Raw genomic sequence first — 18,705 nt, forward strand, 5'->3', positions numbered from 1 at the left:
TAGCATAGGGGAATTGAGTCCATCTAGTCAGGATTTAGGCTGGGTTTAGGTTTTGTTGCTCTCTTTACCTACAGTGTGTCAATGACTTCAAATTTCTCTAGTGTTACCTTGTGCTTAGAGTAGGCACTGGTTTTCCAGATAATTTTTCTCAATATTCCTGAACCACCCTTGCCTTTAGGTGTTTCCTGTGTGCCTGCATCTCAGAGAGACTCCCTCGCTATGCTCTTGCTTCTCCCTTAGTAGTAGACTTCTATTATTACCTGGGTCTTGGTGACCTGATGAGTGGGGGGACAGGAGTTGTCCTGGGCCAGCCTCAGTCTTAGGCAGGCCCTGTATCCCTAGGTCTTGGAGGGTGATCCTGCCCTCCCCATTAGTATAAAGCCTTAAATGGTCTGGGCCTAGGATGGTTTCCTGCCCTTCCTCTGTGAGTGGAAGGTTTTTTCCCTTTTCCTTTCCTCTAGCCACAGTGGATCTTCACCTATGTCCTGTGGGCAACAAGGTTTGCTGCACTTCCCCCAGTGGCTTAAGGCTTTTGTTTTGTAGGGGAATAGGGCCCCATTGGGGCTTTGTGCCATTTCTGTATCAGCAGCTGTCCCCTTGCAGGCCTACACCACTGAGAGAGGCTTTCTCCAATCCCACCCTATCCCCAGTGTTTCTTGTGAGCACCCAGTGGAGGTCTGTGGAGAAGAACCTGCAAATGGGGGCTAACTACACCTAGGTCTCCAGCTCTCAGAGGTCCTATATTCTCACACTATCCCACACTCAGCCTTTAGAAATTTATTTAAAATTCTTGCTGAATTCTTACTGCTGGTGTGGTAGACCCATCTTCCTTCCTGCTCTGCCATAGGTGACCAGTGATAACTTCCTGTCTCCTTTGAGGCATTTGTCTTATATATCAAGCTAGTTGGTTACTCTATGATGAGTTCAAGAAAAGTTATGATTTTGTAGATTACCTGAATTTTTTCTAATTATAAGAATAGGAGCTCTTTTCAGGTGTCTACATTCTAGCCAGAATCCAGAAGTCTGGATGGTCTCCTTTAGCCACTACCATCAGAATATATGCCACCTTTCAATATGACTTTGCCACTTCACCCAAGAGGTAGAGTCCATTTCTCCAGCCCTTGAAACTGGATTTGGCCACTTCTTTGGCCAGTAGGACATTAGCAAATATGACACAAGCAGAGGCTTGAGAAATACTTGCACACTGAGGTTTGCCCACTCTTGCTGCTCTTTGAAATCCTGAGCCCAAGTGTGAAAAAGCCTGGATTATGCTGTTAGAGGATGAGAGACCTTACGGAGCAGTGATGGAGCAGAGATGAGCCATCCCAGTTGAGGTGCCCTAGACCAACCATATTTCATCTGCCAGATGTGTGAATGAAGCCATTCTATCCATCTAGCCATGGTCAAGCCTACTGTGGTCGGCAGCCTCTGAGATGACCTTGAATTATCCCCACCTCCTGGTATCTACACCCTTGTGTAATTCTGTTCCCTTGAGTTTGGGCTGGATTAGTGACTTGGTTCTAGTGAATAGAATGAGGCAGAGGTAATGGGATGTCACGTCCAAGATTAGGTTACAGAAAGATGGGGGCTTCCATTTTGGATGCTGTCACTCTCAGAGGGCTTACTCTAGGGGAAGCATGAGGCAGCCCTATGGGGAGACCCACATGAGTGAGTTTCGGAGCATATTTTTCCAGTCTAGCCTTCTCATAAGACCATAGCCTCAGCTTACAGCTTGACTGCAACCTTATGAGAGACCTTCAGCCAGAGGCACCCTTCTGAGCCTCACCTGAATTCCTGACCCACAGAAACCGTGAAATAATAGATGTTGTTTTAAGCTGCTGAATTTTAGGGTAATTTGTTAGATAGTAATAGATTACAATAGTAATACACTGGCCTAGACTAGAAAAGCTCTGCCATCCACCCCACCCATCCCAGACAACTCACAGAATCGTGGATTAAAATGTTGATTGTTTTAAGCCACTAAGTTTTGGGTGGCTTATTACCGAGAAAAAGCTAACTAATACATTTATTATTTACTGAATTTCCTCCTCCACTATTTATCTCCAACAGATAACCAGTACTAATTAACCACTATGAACACTTTCATGTTTTAATCTGTGCTCATAATTGTATATAGATATACATATGTTACATGCTTATAATCAGACAGAAGCTGTATAAGGATTGTTTTCTTCCTTGATTTTCAAATATGGGATCATGTCACACAACTATCTCTGCTTGCTTTATTACTCAACAATAACGCTTTTCAATGATTGCATGATAGTTCGTGGCGTGGATATGCAATAATTTATTCAACCATTTGTATATTAAGATTTATTTATACACCCCCTTTTCAACTTAGGAGCAATGCTGTTCAAAATATTGAGGCAATTTGCATAGTGGTTGGGTAGATAGGCTCAGGAACCAGTCAGCTAGGGTTTCAATCCTGGCTCTACCAGTTACTAGCTATGTGACCTTGAACAGGTTAGTTAACCTCTCTGTCCTGATTTCTTCAGCTGTAAAGGATGGATGTTCACAGTAGTACCTATCTCATAGATTTGACATGAGATGTGTATAAACTTCCTAGGGCTGCTGTAATAAAGTACCACAAACTGAGTGGCTTAAAACAACAGAAATGTATTGTGAGGGCAGAAGTCTGAAATTAAGGTGTCAGCGGGGCCACACTCCCTCTGAAGGCACTAGAGAAGGAATTGTTTTGTGCCTCTCACCTAGTTTTTGGTAGTCTCAGTCATTCCTTGGCTTGTGGATACGTCACTCCAGTCATACAGCCATTTTCTTCCCGTGCGTCTTCACATCGTGTTCCTTCTGCTAGTCTGTCTCTGTGTCTAATTTTCCCTTTTTTTAAAATAAGAATACCAGTCATATTGGATTAGGCCCACCCTACTGGCCTCATTTTAACTTGATTACTTCTGTAAAGACTCTGTTTTCAAGTAAGGTCACATTCTGAGGTACTGGAGGTTAGGACTTCAACATATCTTTGGGGGGTACACAATTACTCATAACAAGAAGTTGATGCACTTATCTGTGTAAAGCACTTAGAACTATGTGTGGGGAGAAGTTCTTGATGAATACTAGATACACGCCACTTCCTGAGCCTGCCAAGCCCCCCCTACCATTCTCTATGCTTGGGCAGGATTTGAGAGCTTGTGTGTGGTATCTTAGTCTCATCCAACTACCTAAAGAAAATGTTTAGAGTGACAGGGAAAGCAGGCCGAGGACCAAGGCTTGTGCTATCAGCATTTGAGGACCAGGCCAAGAAAGATTCATCTACAGAGGATAATGGGAAGGAACAGCTGGAGAGGTGAAAACATACCAGGTGAGCAAGGGGTTCACAGAGAACAGAGTGTTTCCAAGGAGTGTTTCAGTGGAGGAACTGTCCACACTAGAGGTCAATTCACATGAGGAAAGAAAACCGGTGCTTGGATTTTGTGACAAGGAGGTCATTATTAACTTTGGTGAGTGTTATTTTAGAAGTGAATTTAACTAAGGAAAAAAATTGAGCAAATTTGAAGGAGTTTCTGAACCCAGGTGGTGTTACTTCACCACAAAACTTTTCCAGTAGAAAAAAAAATTAGGTTATTGGGCTGTATTCTACTGTTGTCTGGGTTATGCTGAGAAATGTGTTTTCAAGAATCCTGTGTGACTCCAGGTTAGAGTCGGCCAAAAGTAGAAATTGCATGAGATTCAGGAGGTCAAAGTGAAGGAACAATTATTACTCCAAAAGTTTGAGATTAGATACAGGGAAGGACAGATGCAGAGATACCTGGAAGGTCTTAATTTTTCCTCACTCTCTTCCACTCTGTATTCAGCCCTTTCTATCTCCCAGCCCTGCTTACCTACAGTGGCCCCAGGCCTGCCACCAGATGCCTAGCTGCAACCCACAAAGGCAACAGCTCTTCATATATTTCTCCATCAGCTCCCCTTTCACAGTCTCACTTAAGCAGCTGGATGTGCCTGGCTTCTCAGATTTTCTTGCAAGCACTGACTTATCCACCCATGCCAGTGTTTCAAAAGGGCTGGTTTAGTGACTTCTCTAATCTTCCAGCTTCCCCTTCCATACCTTTACTTCCCCAGCTACTCCCACAATTGTGCATGATCTAATTCATATAAAAATTCCTTATTCCATAATACTCATAATGAATCCACTTCCCTGATTGAACCCTGATTGTTAAAGTTACACTTTCTTTTCCTGAGAACTTGGTAAGCATTGCTCTTCTAAAATTGAGTGGTACCATTGAGAAATCTTAGATTAACCTGATATTTTTCTTGTATGTTTCTGCCACGTGATTCTTTTTTTATGCTGGAAGTTAAGGATCTTTAGAAGCATATGCCTTAGTCTTGATTTTTGTGAGCTAATTTTAACTGGGTTATAGTTAGCTGTTCCAATCATGATTCAAGCCTTTTATTTCAGGGAAGTTTTATTTTGTTTAACTTTTTTATCTGGTCCATCTCTTTTCTTCAGGGACATCAAGTATTCATATGTAATGTGTCTTTGTCATCTTCTCCGTCCATTTCTTACCACTCTACATTCGTTTCATACATTCGTTTCATACATTCATTTCATTATTCTTTTTGGTTGTTTGTGATTGGCTCTAGCCTCCTGTTCAGAGATAATTCTCCATGAATTCTTAATGTCTAGACATTAACAGCCAGTGTGCTCAGGTTTATTTACATTCCAGAAGAGTAAAGATAGAGAATGTCTCCCTCCCTGGAGACATTCCCAGAGAAGATTTACTTACATTCTAGGACAATAAAGGTAATGTCTCTCTTCCTAAGACGAGGATGGGCAATAAATCAATATAACAATATTGTGTTTTCCCCACGTTTTAATTATGTCAATTTTCAATCATGTAGAAATACTGAAAGAACAGTACAATGAACACACATACAACTTTCATCTAGATTCAACAATGTATATGTAAATTTTTTCCTGAATAATTGATGGTAAGTTATAGACATTATAACATTACACTCAAATATTTGAGCATCCATATCCTAAAAATAAGGACATTCTCCCCCATAACTAGATCATCATTATCAATCTAATTCTCATATGATATCTAATACGATATATCCAGTCCATTTTCAAATTTCTCTCATTGTCTCCAAAATATATTTTACAACTTTATTGAGGTATAATAACATACAGTAAATGGAACTTGTTTAAAGTGTACAATTTGATGAGTTTTGACATATGTATGTACCTTTAAAACCATCACTACAATAAAAATAACATATCCATTACCCATAAAAGTTTCCTTATGCCCGTTTGTCATCCAACCCTCCCTCCCCACACCCTTCCCCCCATCCACAGGAAACCACTGATTTGTTTTTTCTCACTATAAATTAGTTTGAATTTTCTACAATTTTATATAAATGGAATTGTACTGTAGGCATTCTTGTTTTGTTTTGCTTCTTTCATTCAGCATAATTATTTTGTGATTCGTTTTAGTTGTTACATGTATCTATAGTAATTACTTTTTACTGCTAAATGGTATTTCATTGTATAGATGTACCAAATTTGTTTATCCATTCATGTGTTGATAGAAATCTGTGTTGTTTCTAGTTTTTGGCTATTACAAATAAAACTGATATGAACATTTGAATACAAGTCTTTGTGTGGATGTAGCTTTCATTTCTCTTGTGTGAATACCTAGGATTGAATAGTTTGGTCATACACTGAGTGTATATTTAGCTATTTAAGAAATTTGCAAACTGTTTTCCAAAGTGCTGTACCATTTTACATTTCCACCAGCAGCATATAAGTGTTCCATTTGCTTCACATTTTTGCCCTCACTAGGAATTATTATTCCTTTTAATTTTAGCCATTTTTGTGGGAGTCATGTGGTGTCTCACTGTGGTTTTAACTTACACTTTCCTAATAACTAATGCTATAGATCATCTTGTGCTTATTTACAATCTATATATCATCTTGGTTGATATATCTTTTCAAATATTTTGCCCAGTTGTAAGAGTTCTTTATATATCCTAGATATAAGTCCTTTGTTGGATATATATATTTTGCAAACATTTTCTCCCAAGTTTGCCTTTTCATTTGAATAACAGAAGAGCAAAAGTTTTTAATTTTAATAAGTCCAGTTCATTTATACGTTCCTTATAGTTCATGCTTTTTGAGTCATGGTTAAGAAATTTTTGCAAGACTCAGGGTCACTAAGACTTTATCCTATGCTTTCTTCTAGACATTTTATAATATTGGTTCTTACATTCAGTCCTGCTATCCATTTTGATTTAATTTTGTATATGGTCTTAGGAAACGGTTTAGGTTCACTTTGTTTTGCATATGGCTGTCCAATTGTTCAAGAACCATTTGTTTAAAAAAAATTATCCTCCCTCGATTGACTTGCCTTGTCATTTCTGTAAAAAAGTCAGTTGATTGGTTGTATTTCTGGAAGTACTTCAGTTCTGTTTTTCCATTTGTCTATCTTACTGCCAGTACCACTGTTGGCATTGTTGTAACTTCTGTATTACTCTAGCATTAGTGATTACTGTAGTTTCATAATAAGTCGAAGTCAGATAGTGTAAAGTCCTCCAACTTTACTTTTCTTTTCCACAATTGTTTTGGCTATTCTAGGTCTTTTAAATTTCCATATGAATTTTAGAATCAGCTTGTTGGTTACTATAAAAGGCCTGCTTGGGTTTTGATTGGGATTGAATTGAATCTATAGATCTATTTGGAAATAATTGACATTTTAATAATATTGAGTTTTCAGATCCATGAACAGGGTATATATTTCCATTTATTTAGGTCTTCTTTCATTTCTCTCAGAAGTGTTTTGTAGTTTTTAGTATGCAAGTTTTATACATTTTGTCAAATTTATCCCTAAGTATTTCATATGCCTATATTACTTTAAATGGTATTAATTATTTTAAAATTTCCAATAGTTATTTGCTAGGATAGAGAAATACAATTGACTTTCACATGTTGATCTTGTATCCCATAACCTTGCTAAGCTCACTTATTAGTTCTAGTAGCTATTGTTGATCCTGTTAAGCTTTTCTACAAAGACAATCATGTCATCTGTGAGAAATGGTAGTTTTGCTTCTTCCTTTCCATTATAGGTGCCTTTTATTTATTTTCTTGTCTTACTGTACTGGCTACAGTACAATGTTGAATAGAAGTGATCAGAGTGGATATCTTTGCCTTTTTCTTGATCTTAGGAAGAAAATATTTAGTCTTTCACCTTTGAGTATGTTAGCTGTGGGTTTTTCGTATATGCTCTTTATCAGGTTGAGGAAGTTACCTCTATTACTAATTTGTTGATAGTTTTTATCAAGAAGAGATGTTGGATTTTGTCAAATGTTTCTTCTCCAGCTATTGAGACAATCATATAGCTTTTCTTTTTTAATTTGTTAATCTGTCAAATTACATTGATTATATTGATTTTTGATAGTTAAATAAATCTAGCATTTCTGGAATTAAACCCCTCTTAGTCATGATGTATTATCATTTTTATATATCACTGGACTCAATTTGCTAAAGTTTTTGTTAGGAATTTTTGCATGTATTCTTATTTAGGATGTTGGTTTTTAGTTTTCTTATATTTTCTTTGTCTGCTTTTGGTATCAGGATAATGCTGACTTCATAGAATGAGTTGGGAAGTGGTCCCTCCCCTGGAAGATTTGGTGTAGAAATGGTGTTATGTCTTCCTTTAATGTTTGGTAGAATTTGCCAGTGAAGCCATCTGGCACTGGTATTCTTTTATAAAAGATGTGGTGTATATTTCATGGAATATTATTCATGAAAAAGAAGAAAATCCTGCCATTTGTGACAACATGGATGGACCTTAATAGCATTATGCTAAGTGAGGAAGTCAGACAGAGAAAGACAAGTACTGTACGATATCACTTATATGTGGAATCTTAGAAAACCAAACTCATAGAAACAGAGAACAAAATGGTGTTTACAAGGAACTGGGAGGGGTGAGGCAATGGGGAGATGTTAAAGGGTACAAACTTGCAGTTAGAAGATGAATAAGTTCTGGGGAGCTAATGAATGGCATTGTGACTATAGTTAACAATACTGTATTATATACTTGAAAGTTGCTAAGAGACTGGATCTTTAATGTTCTCACCACAAAAAGAAATGATAATTATGTGACATCATAGGGGTATTAGCTAATGCTATGGTGGTAATCATGCTCCAGTATATAAGTGTATCAAATCAACAGGTTGTACACCTTAAACTTACACAATATTAAATGTCAATTATGTCTCATTTTTTAAAAAAGTTTTTAACTAAAAATTCAATTTAACAGTTATAAGGCTATTCAGGTTATCATTTTCTTCACTGAGCTTTAGTAGTTTGTATTTTTCAAAGAATTTGTCTATTTCACATAAGTTGTCTAATTTAGGAGCAAAATGTTGTTCATCATATTCCTTTTTTATCCTTTTAATAAAATCTGGAGGATCTGAAGCGATGTTCCCTTCTCCCATTCTTGATATTAGTAATTTGTGTCTCATTTTTCTTCTGGGCAGTTTGGCTAGAGATTTATCAATTTTACTGATTTTTCTCAAATATCCAGCTTTTGGTGTGATTGATTTTTCTCTATTGTTTTTCTGTCTTCAATTTTATTTATGTTCCCTTGTTTATTATTTCCTTTCTCTGCTTACTTTGAGTTAAATTTGCTCTTCTTTTTCTAGCTTCTTATGGTTGAAGCTGAGTCACTAATTTGAGACGTTTCTTCTTTTGTAGTATAAAGCTTTAGTGATATAAATAACCCTTTAAGCACTCATTTAGTAGCATCTAATATATACTGATATGTTGTCTTTACATATTCATTCAGTTCAAAATACTTCCTAACTTACCTTGGGATGTCTTCTCTGTCCCGTGTGTTATTTAGATGTGTGTTACAGTATCCAGATATTTTAGAATTTTCCACTTTCTGTCATGATTTATAATTTGATTCCATTGTGATCAGAGAATATACTTTGTATGACTTGAATACTTATAAATTAATTGAGACTTCTGTTACGGTACAGAATATGGTCTATCTTGGTAAAAGTTTTATGCACACTTGTAAAGAATGTATTTTTCTCTTGTTATGTGGCATGATCTATAAATATGAATTAAGATCTTTGATAGTATGATTCAAGTCTTCTGTAGTCTTACTGATTTTATGTCCATTCTATCAGTTATTGAGGGAGAGGTATTGAAATCTCCAACTAACATTGTGCTTCTTTCTATTTCTCCTTTCAGTTATACAGTTGATGCTTTATCTATTTTGAAGCTCTGTTATTAGGTATACAGCATTTAGGACTGTTATGTCCATTTGTTGAGTACGCCCTTTTTTCATTATGAAATGACTCTATCATGGTAAAATTCTTATATTAATAGCCACTTTTTTTTCTTTTGATCCGTTTTAGCAAGTATGTATTTTCCCATCACACACACTTATATATAGTCTCCAGCCCTTCCAGAGGCTGAACTGATACCACATGGCTCAAAACCCTTACCTAGGCATAGACTACCCAGCATGGCTCCAGGCTCCCAGGTAACAGACACTCTTATCAGGCAGGACACTCCAAGGGCTTAGAGGTTACCTCCTAGGAGCTGGGTGAAGGGGCCAAGCCTTTCTTTGGGCAAGGTTTATCCTTTACTGAACACCAACCTTTTTCTGTTCCAGGATCCAATGCAGTTTATCACATTGCCTTGAGTTGTCATGTTTCCTCAGTCTCCTCCAACCTGTGACAGCTTCTTTGGTCTTTATCTTTCATGATCTTGACACTTTTGAAGATTAGTCTTGTAGACATGATAAGTAGTCTTGTAGAAATGTTCCTCAATTTGCATTTGTCTGATGTTTTATCATGAACATATTGAGGTTATGGATTTGGGGGATGGATATCACAGAGATTATGTGCCCTTCTTATTGCATTATTTCAGGGGACAGATTATATGAACGTGACTTATTACTAAGTGATATTACTAAGTGACATTAACCTTGGTCACTTTGTTATGGTGGTGTCTCCCAAGTTTCTCTGTTGTAAAGTTACTGTTTTTCCTCTTTCTATACTCTTCACTGACTCAAAAGTCCTCATACTGAAGGAAAGGGCGATTAAGCTCTACCTTCTGGATGGAGGGGCATCAAAGAGTTTGTAGTCATATGTTAAAACTACCACAAGGGAAATATTTTGAGGTTGTGCAAATATCTGTTTCTCCTTAAAGTTTCATCCATTAATTTCAGCGTTCATCAATGGCTCTTGTTTTGTTCTAACAGTGATTTTCTTTCCCTCATTGCTTCTACATTTATTAACTGGCACTCCTCTATAAGGAATATTTGTCTTTTCTATTCTTTGTATTATAATCCAGTACTACATTATGTATTATGTGGCACAAATTATTATAGGTTTGGCCATTGTTAGGTCTTTCAGCTTGCCTCCTGAGTCCCTTTAACATGCCCCCATCATTTTATCGTGGAGGAGGGTACTTCCTTACTTACTGGAACTATAAGAAAGTCCAGGCTCATCTTGTAATTTCCCTGATCCAGACCTAGAATCAGCTATTAATTTCTCCAAGGAGATCTGGTTTCTTTTGTTGGAAAGTGGCATTTAGAAACCAAGCTCTCGGCATTATGTATGTTTATTGCTACTGGTGTGTCACTGCTAGGAGTGTCAAAGAGCTAGGAAATACATGTATGTATCCTACCCATTTATACACATATTTATTTTTATTTCTTTAGCTATCTATCTGTATATGTTTTAAAAGAAACATGAGTTCATGCTGATATTCCTGACTTGAACCCAGTACTACGGGGTTCCTTTAGCCTTCTCCCAGCCCTTGCTTATTTGCACTTCTTTATCTTGACAGGAAAGAAAAACAGTTAACTCCATTTCTGTGGGCCAATTTTGGGGTTCCCTATTCTCTATTCAGTTCCACTGATCTGTGTTTCTGGATTTTTGTCATTACCACACTGTCTTGATAACTGTAGCTCTACAGTGAGTCTTGAAATTGGGTAGTGCAAATCCTCCAATTTTGTTTTTTCATAATTGTTTTAGCTATTCTTGCTCCTCTATTTTACCATAACAGTTTTAGAATTAGCTTGTCAAGGGTGGTGGGGTATAGCTCAGGGGTAGAGCATTTGACTGCAGAATTAGCTAAAAAATAACTTTAAAATGCTTGTTGGGAATTTAATTGGAATTACATTGCATCTATAGATCAAATTGGGGAAGAATTGGCATTTTAATTATATTGGGTCTTACAATCCATGAGCATGGCCTATCTTTCCATTTATTTACATGATATTTTATTTCTTTCATTGATGATTTTTTCAGTATACAGATCCTGTACATATTTTGTTAGATATATACCTAATTAGTTTGTCTTTGTGGTCATATTATGTGTGTTATATTTTTGTTTTTTGTGTTTTTTTAACATGTGTTATATTTTTAAATTTCAAATTCCAATTGTTCATAGCTGGTATGTAGGATATAATTGACTCGTATATTTGACAGTGTATCCTGAAATCTTGCCAAACTTGCTAGTTCTAGGAGCTTTTCTCTAGACTTTAAATTTTTATCTACATAGACAATAATGTTGTCTGAAAATACAGCTTTCTTTCTCTCCAATCTGAATGTCTTGTATTTCCTTTTCTTATCTAATATAGCACTGTCTAGGACTTCCAGCAGAATATTGAATAGGAGTGATCAGAGAAGACATACTTGCCTTGTTTCTAATCTTAGAACGAGAGCATGCAATTTCTCACCATTCAGTATGATGTAAATTGTAGGGTTTCTGTAGATTCCATTTATTAGGTTAAGGAATTTCCATTCTGTTCTGAATTTGCTTTGAGTTTTTATCATAAGTGGGTATTTATCAAATGCTTTCTCTGCATCTACTGAGATGATTATATGGCTTGTCTTATTTAGTCCATTAATATGGTGAATGAAAATGATTTTCAAATGTTGAAACAGCCTTGCACTCCTGGCATGAACCCCTCATTGTTGTGATATGTGAAATACATATGTGTTTGTATGTACGTGTATACATGTGTATACGCATCTCTTATAAATTGTATATTTTTATAAATCTTTTATAAATTGTATATTTTTATATCTTTATAAATATAAATATATAAAATATATTTATATATTTATACATATAACTAATATTTTAATGAAGATTTTTGTGTCATGTTCATGAAGGATATTGGTCTTCAGTTTTTTCTGTCATATCATTTTCTGGTTTTAGTATTTGGGTAATGCTGCCTAATAAAATGAGTTGGGAAGTGTTCCCTCCTCTTTTTTCTGAAAGAAGTTATGTTTTCTGAAATGTTGGCAAGGTATGGAGAAATTGGAACTTTCATGAATTGCTTTTGGGAATATTAATGTGGTACCACCTCTGTGGAAAATAGTTTGGCAGTTCCTCAATAAGTTAAACGTAGAATTACCAAATGACCCATCAATTCCACTTCTAGGTATATACCCAAAATAGTTGAAAACAAGTGTTCAAACAAAAACTTGTACATGAACATTCACAGAAGCACTATTCACAATAGCCAAAAGGTGGGAACAACCCAAGTGTCCATCAGCTGATGAATGGATAAACAAAACATGGTATATCCATAAAATGGAATATTATTCAGCCATAAAAAGGAATGAAGCATAGATTCATGCCACAACATGGATAATCTTTGAAAACATTATGCTAAGCGAAAGAAGACAGACACAAAACGCCACATATTGTATGATTCCATTTAAAGGAACTATCCATAACAGGCATATCTGTAGAAACAGAAAGTGGTAGTGGTTGCCAGGGGTTGTGGGAGAGTGGGATGAGGGTGATTCTTAATGGGTAGGACCTTTTTTTTTTAAAGAAATTTAAAAAAAAATTTTTTTTAATTTATTTTTGGCTGCATTGGGTCTTTGTTGCTGCATGCGGGCTTTCTCTAGTTGTGGCGAGTGTGGGCTACCCTTCATTGTGGTGGGCGGGCTTCCCACTGTGGTGGCTTCTCTTGTTGCAGAGCATAGGCTCTAGGCGCGGGCTTCAGTAGTTGTGGCTCGCCGGCTCTAGAGCACAGGCTCAGTAGTTGTGGCGCACGGGCTTAGTTACTCTGCAGCATGTGGGATCTTCCCAGACCAAGGCTCAAACCCATGTCCCCTGCATTGGCAGGCGGATTCTTAACCACAAACTCCTGCAGGTACCAAAATCTGAGGATGCTCAGGTCCCTTACAGTTGGCCCTCTGTATCTGCCGATGCAGAACCCACAGATATGGAGGGCTCACTGTATTTCCAAGCCTCCAAGTTAGCTAAGAGGGCCTAGAAGAAATAATAACTCAATGAGTACCAATGAGCATACACAGCAACCAGATCTAGGTTTCTAAATATCATTTTCTAATAAAAGGAACCAGAGCTCCTTGAAATAGTTGAACTGGGGCAGGGAAAATACAAAATGAGGTGGAGCAACTTGTAGTTCCAGGAAGTAAGGAAGTACTCAAAAAAAAAAGATGCGGGCATACCAAAAGGGCACCATAGCCAACCTGAGTCTGCTTGCAATGGCCAAAGGTGGACAATTTGAGACAGAAGATAAATAACCATATTATTAGATTATAACCCATAGAATAAAATAAATATGAGTACAAGTTGATATAAATAAATAAGTAGATGGGGGAAAGGGACAACTCTTACTTACAGAATAATTCTAATTAATAAAGGCAAAAGGAATGAGGGGAGTATAAAAGCACTATTTTTTTAGAACACCACAGTAAAAAATGTTGCAGACAAGATCCATCCACGGGTGCTAAAATTAGTAGGTGAAAATTTGATAGGAAACAATGTATTTGCATAGTCTCAACATATTTTTCCCATTTGTTAATTACAAAGGGAAAATAGTAAAATTAGAGTGGAGAAACCTGGCAGACACCACTGGGTTAACCAATCAAGGTTAACATCACCATGGTGGCACAAGAATATGAATGTAGTTGATGCCACTGAACTGTATGCTTAAAAATGGGCTAATATTGGCTGTACAGCAGAAACTGACACAGCAGTGTAAAGCAACTATACTCCAATAAAAAAATAAAATAAAAAATAAAAGCAGGCAGACTGGCAAAAAAAACTGGGTTAATATTGGGAATTTCCTCGCGGTCCAGTGGTTAGGACTCTGTGCTTTCACTGCTGAGGGTGCAGGTTCAATCCCCAGTCCAGGAACTAAGATCCCTCACAGCATGGCCAAAAAAGTGGGGGATTAACATGGTAAATTTAATGTTACATGTATTTTGCCACAATTTTTAAAAAAGTAATCTTACATCTATGACTGAGGAAGAAGGGGGCACTGACAGCCCCAAGATAAGATATGATATGTCCTATGAAATACTTGGGACAAACTTATACTAAGAAATGATTTGTTGTTTATCTGAGATCCAGATTTGTCTATTTTTATTTGCTAACTCTGGAAACCCTACCCAAGAGGCCACACTTTCCATTTGAACCAGAACTTGCTCTGAATGAACAAAGCTTGCAATAGCGTTCTAAGAAACTCAAAACCCCAAAGAACTCTGGCATGTCCTTTTTCACTTGTGTTACTTCCCTGTGTGAGCCAGCTCTTTACACTGAGAATGATATAAAAGGAAAGAAAGATCAGGCAACATAGAATTACTCTTCATTTCAGTCCTTCCTTGCTCATCAGTAAGCCTAAGGTAGAGAATGTGCATGTATCAAGAAGGGAAATAAAAACAGTTGAGTTCATTTTGTGCAGTGTTTCCACTGTTTTCGTAAGAGCTAAATAGATATACAAGCTATGAAATTTGAAAAAAAAGGTTTAACATCACCAGGAAATAACATAGACATTATGTGCCCCCTGATATATAGCCCTGGGAAGGGTATATCACTTCTGTAGTACTCTTGTCAAAAATGTGTAACTTCGACCTAATAATAAGAAAACACAAGACAAACTCAGATTGAGGAACATTCTACAAAATAACTGATTAGTACTCTTTAAAAGTGTCAAGGTCATGAAAGACAAGAAAAGACTAAGGGACTTCCACAGATTGGAGGAGGCTAAAAAGACATGAAAACTAAATGCCATGTGGTATCTTGGATTGGATTCTGGAACTAAAAAAGGACATTAGTGGAAAAACTGGTAAAATCTGATGAATAAAGTCTGTAGGTCAGTTAATCATATTGTTCTGTTAGTTTTTAGTTTTCATAATTATATCATGGTTACGTTAACATGAGAAGAAAGTGGAAAAAGGGAATATAAGAACTTTGTGCTATTTTTTCAACTTTTCTGTGTCTAAACTTATTTCAGCATAAATGGCTAAATAAAAGTTGAATTATCATGATCAAAAACATCTTAGATGTAGAATTTAGAACTGTTTGTCATATAGTAAGTATATGCTTTATAAGAAACTGTTGAACTGTTTTCCAAGGTAGTTATACCATTTCACACTTCCGCCAGGAATTTATGGGAGTTCCAGTTGCTCCGCATCTTCACCAGCACTAGGTAGACCAATATGTATTGTGGTAGTCAGCTTCTAAATGGCCCCAACGATAGCCACTTTCTGTTCACTCCCTTGTGTAATCCCTTCCCCCTGAGTGAGGCTAGATGTATTGATTCACTTCTAATGAGAAAACAGCAAAAGTGATGGGATATCACTTCCAATATGAAAAGACTGTGGCTTCTATGTTGGGCACTCTCTCTATCTTGGATAACTTACACTGGCAAAAAAAAATTCCATATTTTGAGCAGCCCTATTGTGAGGCCCACGTGGTGTGGCAGACTGAGGTCCATAGTCCATCAGCCCACAAGGAACTGAGGCCCTCAGTCCAGCAGCCATGTGAATTAGCTTAAAAGTGGATCCTTCAGATGACTGTATCCCAAGGTGACATCCTGACTGCACCCTCTTGAGAGATCTTGAGTCAGAAGCACCCAGCTGTGCCAATCCCAGATTCATGGCCCACAGAAACTGTGATATAATAACTATTTGCTGTTTTAAGCCACTAAATTGTGAATAATTTGTTACTCAGCTATAGATAACTCAAACATATTTAAACCACATCAAGTTATTATCCTTTACCTATGGCAATGGCAAAAAAAAAAAGGTTGATGAGTGGGAACACAGTCACTCTCATACCGTGATGTTATAAGTGCAAAATAAAAATAGTACAGATCTGAGGAGGGGCAATATAGGGGTAGGGGATTAAGAGGTACAAACTATTAGGTATAAAATAAGCTACAAGGATGTATTGTACAACACAGGGAATATAGCCAATATTTAATAATAACTATAAATGGAGCATAACCTTTAAAAATGTGAATCACTATATTTAAAATTTTTTTAAAGATAGCATTGTTTGCAAAATATTTTCTCCCAGTCCATAGGTTGTCTTTTCATTTTGTTTATGGTTTCCTTTGATGTGCAAAATCTTATAAGTTTGATTAGGTCCCATTTATTTATTTTTGTTGATTTCTTTTGCCTTGGGAGACTGATCTAAGAAAATATTGCTACGATTTATGTCAGAGAATGTTTTGCCTATTTTCTCTTCTAGGAGTTTTATGGTGTCATGTCTTATATTTAAGTCTTTAAGCCATTTTGAGTTTATTTTTGTATATGGCGTGAGGGAGCGTTCTGACTTCACTGATTTATATGCAGCTGCCCGGCTTTCCCAACACTACTTGCTGAAGAGACTGTCTTTTCTCCACTGTATATTCTTGTCTCCTTTGTCGAAGATTGACTGTAGGTGTGTGGGTTTATTTCTGGGTTCTCTATTATGTTCCATTGATCCATATGTCCTAGCCACAGCAATGAGGCTGTCTTACATATACACAACTCACCAAAAAGCATATTATATAGGTGCAGCCCCAGTTCTTTTGACTTAGATCTACTCAATAGTCTCTATTACTAAAATTGTCAATGCTTGGCATGGGACCACTCTTGTCAAATGCTGCAAAACATTACAATACCATTTGACAACCCCATAGGGGTTATCTTGACCAAAGACAGATCAGTTGGTGGCCCCTGACAGAACTGTATTGGATTTGTGACATAAATGCCTACTATTAACTGCAAATTGCACAGCATCTGTTATCTTGGTAAATTAATGCCTACCTTCAAAAGAGCCCCTAATATCACCCAGAGTTTCTTTTGCTTCAATAAGTTTCCTTTTCAGAGAAAGAAGTCTTTAGATAATTTGATTCCAGAAGGAGAGAGACTGGACCTTGATTTGAGTCCAAAGACTTTACTCAAGAGGAATTTTGGACTGCCTTTTTCTGTCACCAAATCTCTTCTTTCCACACTTCGTAAGAGGCCAGAAAAGTGGGTGAAATTCTATATACTATTGTTCAGAGAACAGCAGGAAAACTAGACGAGGTCACTAAGGCTATAGAACTCCTTGCAGGAGAGGTTCATGAAATCAGACAAGCAGTGGTTGAGCATACAGCCACTCTAGATATAATATTGGCCTCTCAAGGTGGAAGAATGTTGTACCTATATTCCAATAGGTTCTCTGGGATCTTTAACATTACTAAAAATATCAGAGAAACAAACAAGCAAATCAATGTATCTGATATTTTTGCTAGTCCACCAATATCTGCTTCTGCATACTCTTCAGATTAGGAATGGGATCTGCTCTTTTCCTTTACTTGGGTAAACTTGGCTCTTGATTTAGGAGTGTACTACACAATCTTAGTATAATCATTCCCCTAGTATTCGTGTTACAGTGTTTAAATGTGGGACCTCCAGGGTCCTAAATGCTACTGTGCAGCCACTGTCCTTTCTGATGATGCAACACTAAGGTGCTTTTGAAGGAATGTGAAGAATGGACATTTGTCCAACTACAGATTACGTTCTCCAAACCATCTTTAGATTAATGTAACCCAGACAATGGTGAAGATGTGAATTTTCCAGAATAATATTCTATAGTTGAACTCACCTGCCCTTGGCCAAAATGGGTAGTGAAGAGTAAAAACTTCTCTGGGACAGAAAGAGTGAAAATCAGCTCAGAGTGAGAAAGAAAAAGGCAGCACTGCATAACAGGTACAGATAAAGACAATTGCAAGTTAACAGGAAATACTATTTCTCCTAAATTCATACAGCAGCTGTAAAATGCCACAAAGACACATTTTTTTCTCTAACTACTACTTTCTTATCAATGATGACCCCCAGATCCACTTTGCTATTCACATCTATTGCTGGAGATTTCCACCCCTTCCCCTCTGGGTCCCTGCCTCACTCACCTCTGCTTACACACATGGCCCATCACATCAGACTGCCATCTGGGCCCCAGGAAGCAGGAGTCCAAGATCAACCTGAAATGGCAGATCTGACCGCCCATCCCCATCCCACTTAAGGGTGACCTTTGATGGGCCTGAAACCCCAGGAATATTCTCTACCAGCAGGAGGATGAAATGTTTCTTTTGTTTTTTAATTTTATTGAAGTATAGTTGATGTACAATGTCATGTTAATTTCTGCTATACAGCAAAGTGATTCAGTTATACATATATACATTCTTTTTCATATTCTTTTCCATTATGGTGTATCACAGGATATTGAATACAGTTCCCTGTGCTATACAGTAAGACCTTGCTGTTTATCCATTCTCAATGTAATAGTTTGCATCTACTAAGCTTGATTCCACCACAGAGATGGCCTCAGTGAAAAACCACAATAGGGTGAGGGCCACAAATATGGTCACCATACAGTGGGACCTCTCCTTCTGGAGCAAAAGT

This window comes from Neophocaena asiaeorientalis, unplaced genomic scaffold, assembly GCF_003031525.2.
Source record: "Neophocaena asiaeorientalis asiaeorientalis breed wild unplaced genomic scaffold, Neophocaena_asiaeorientalis_V1.1 scaffold1755, whole genome shotgun sequence".
Lineage (NCBI taxonomy): Eukaryota > Metazoa > Chordata > Mammalia > Artiodactyla > Phocoenidae > Neophocaena > Neophocaena asiaeorientalis.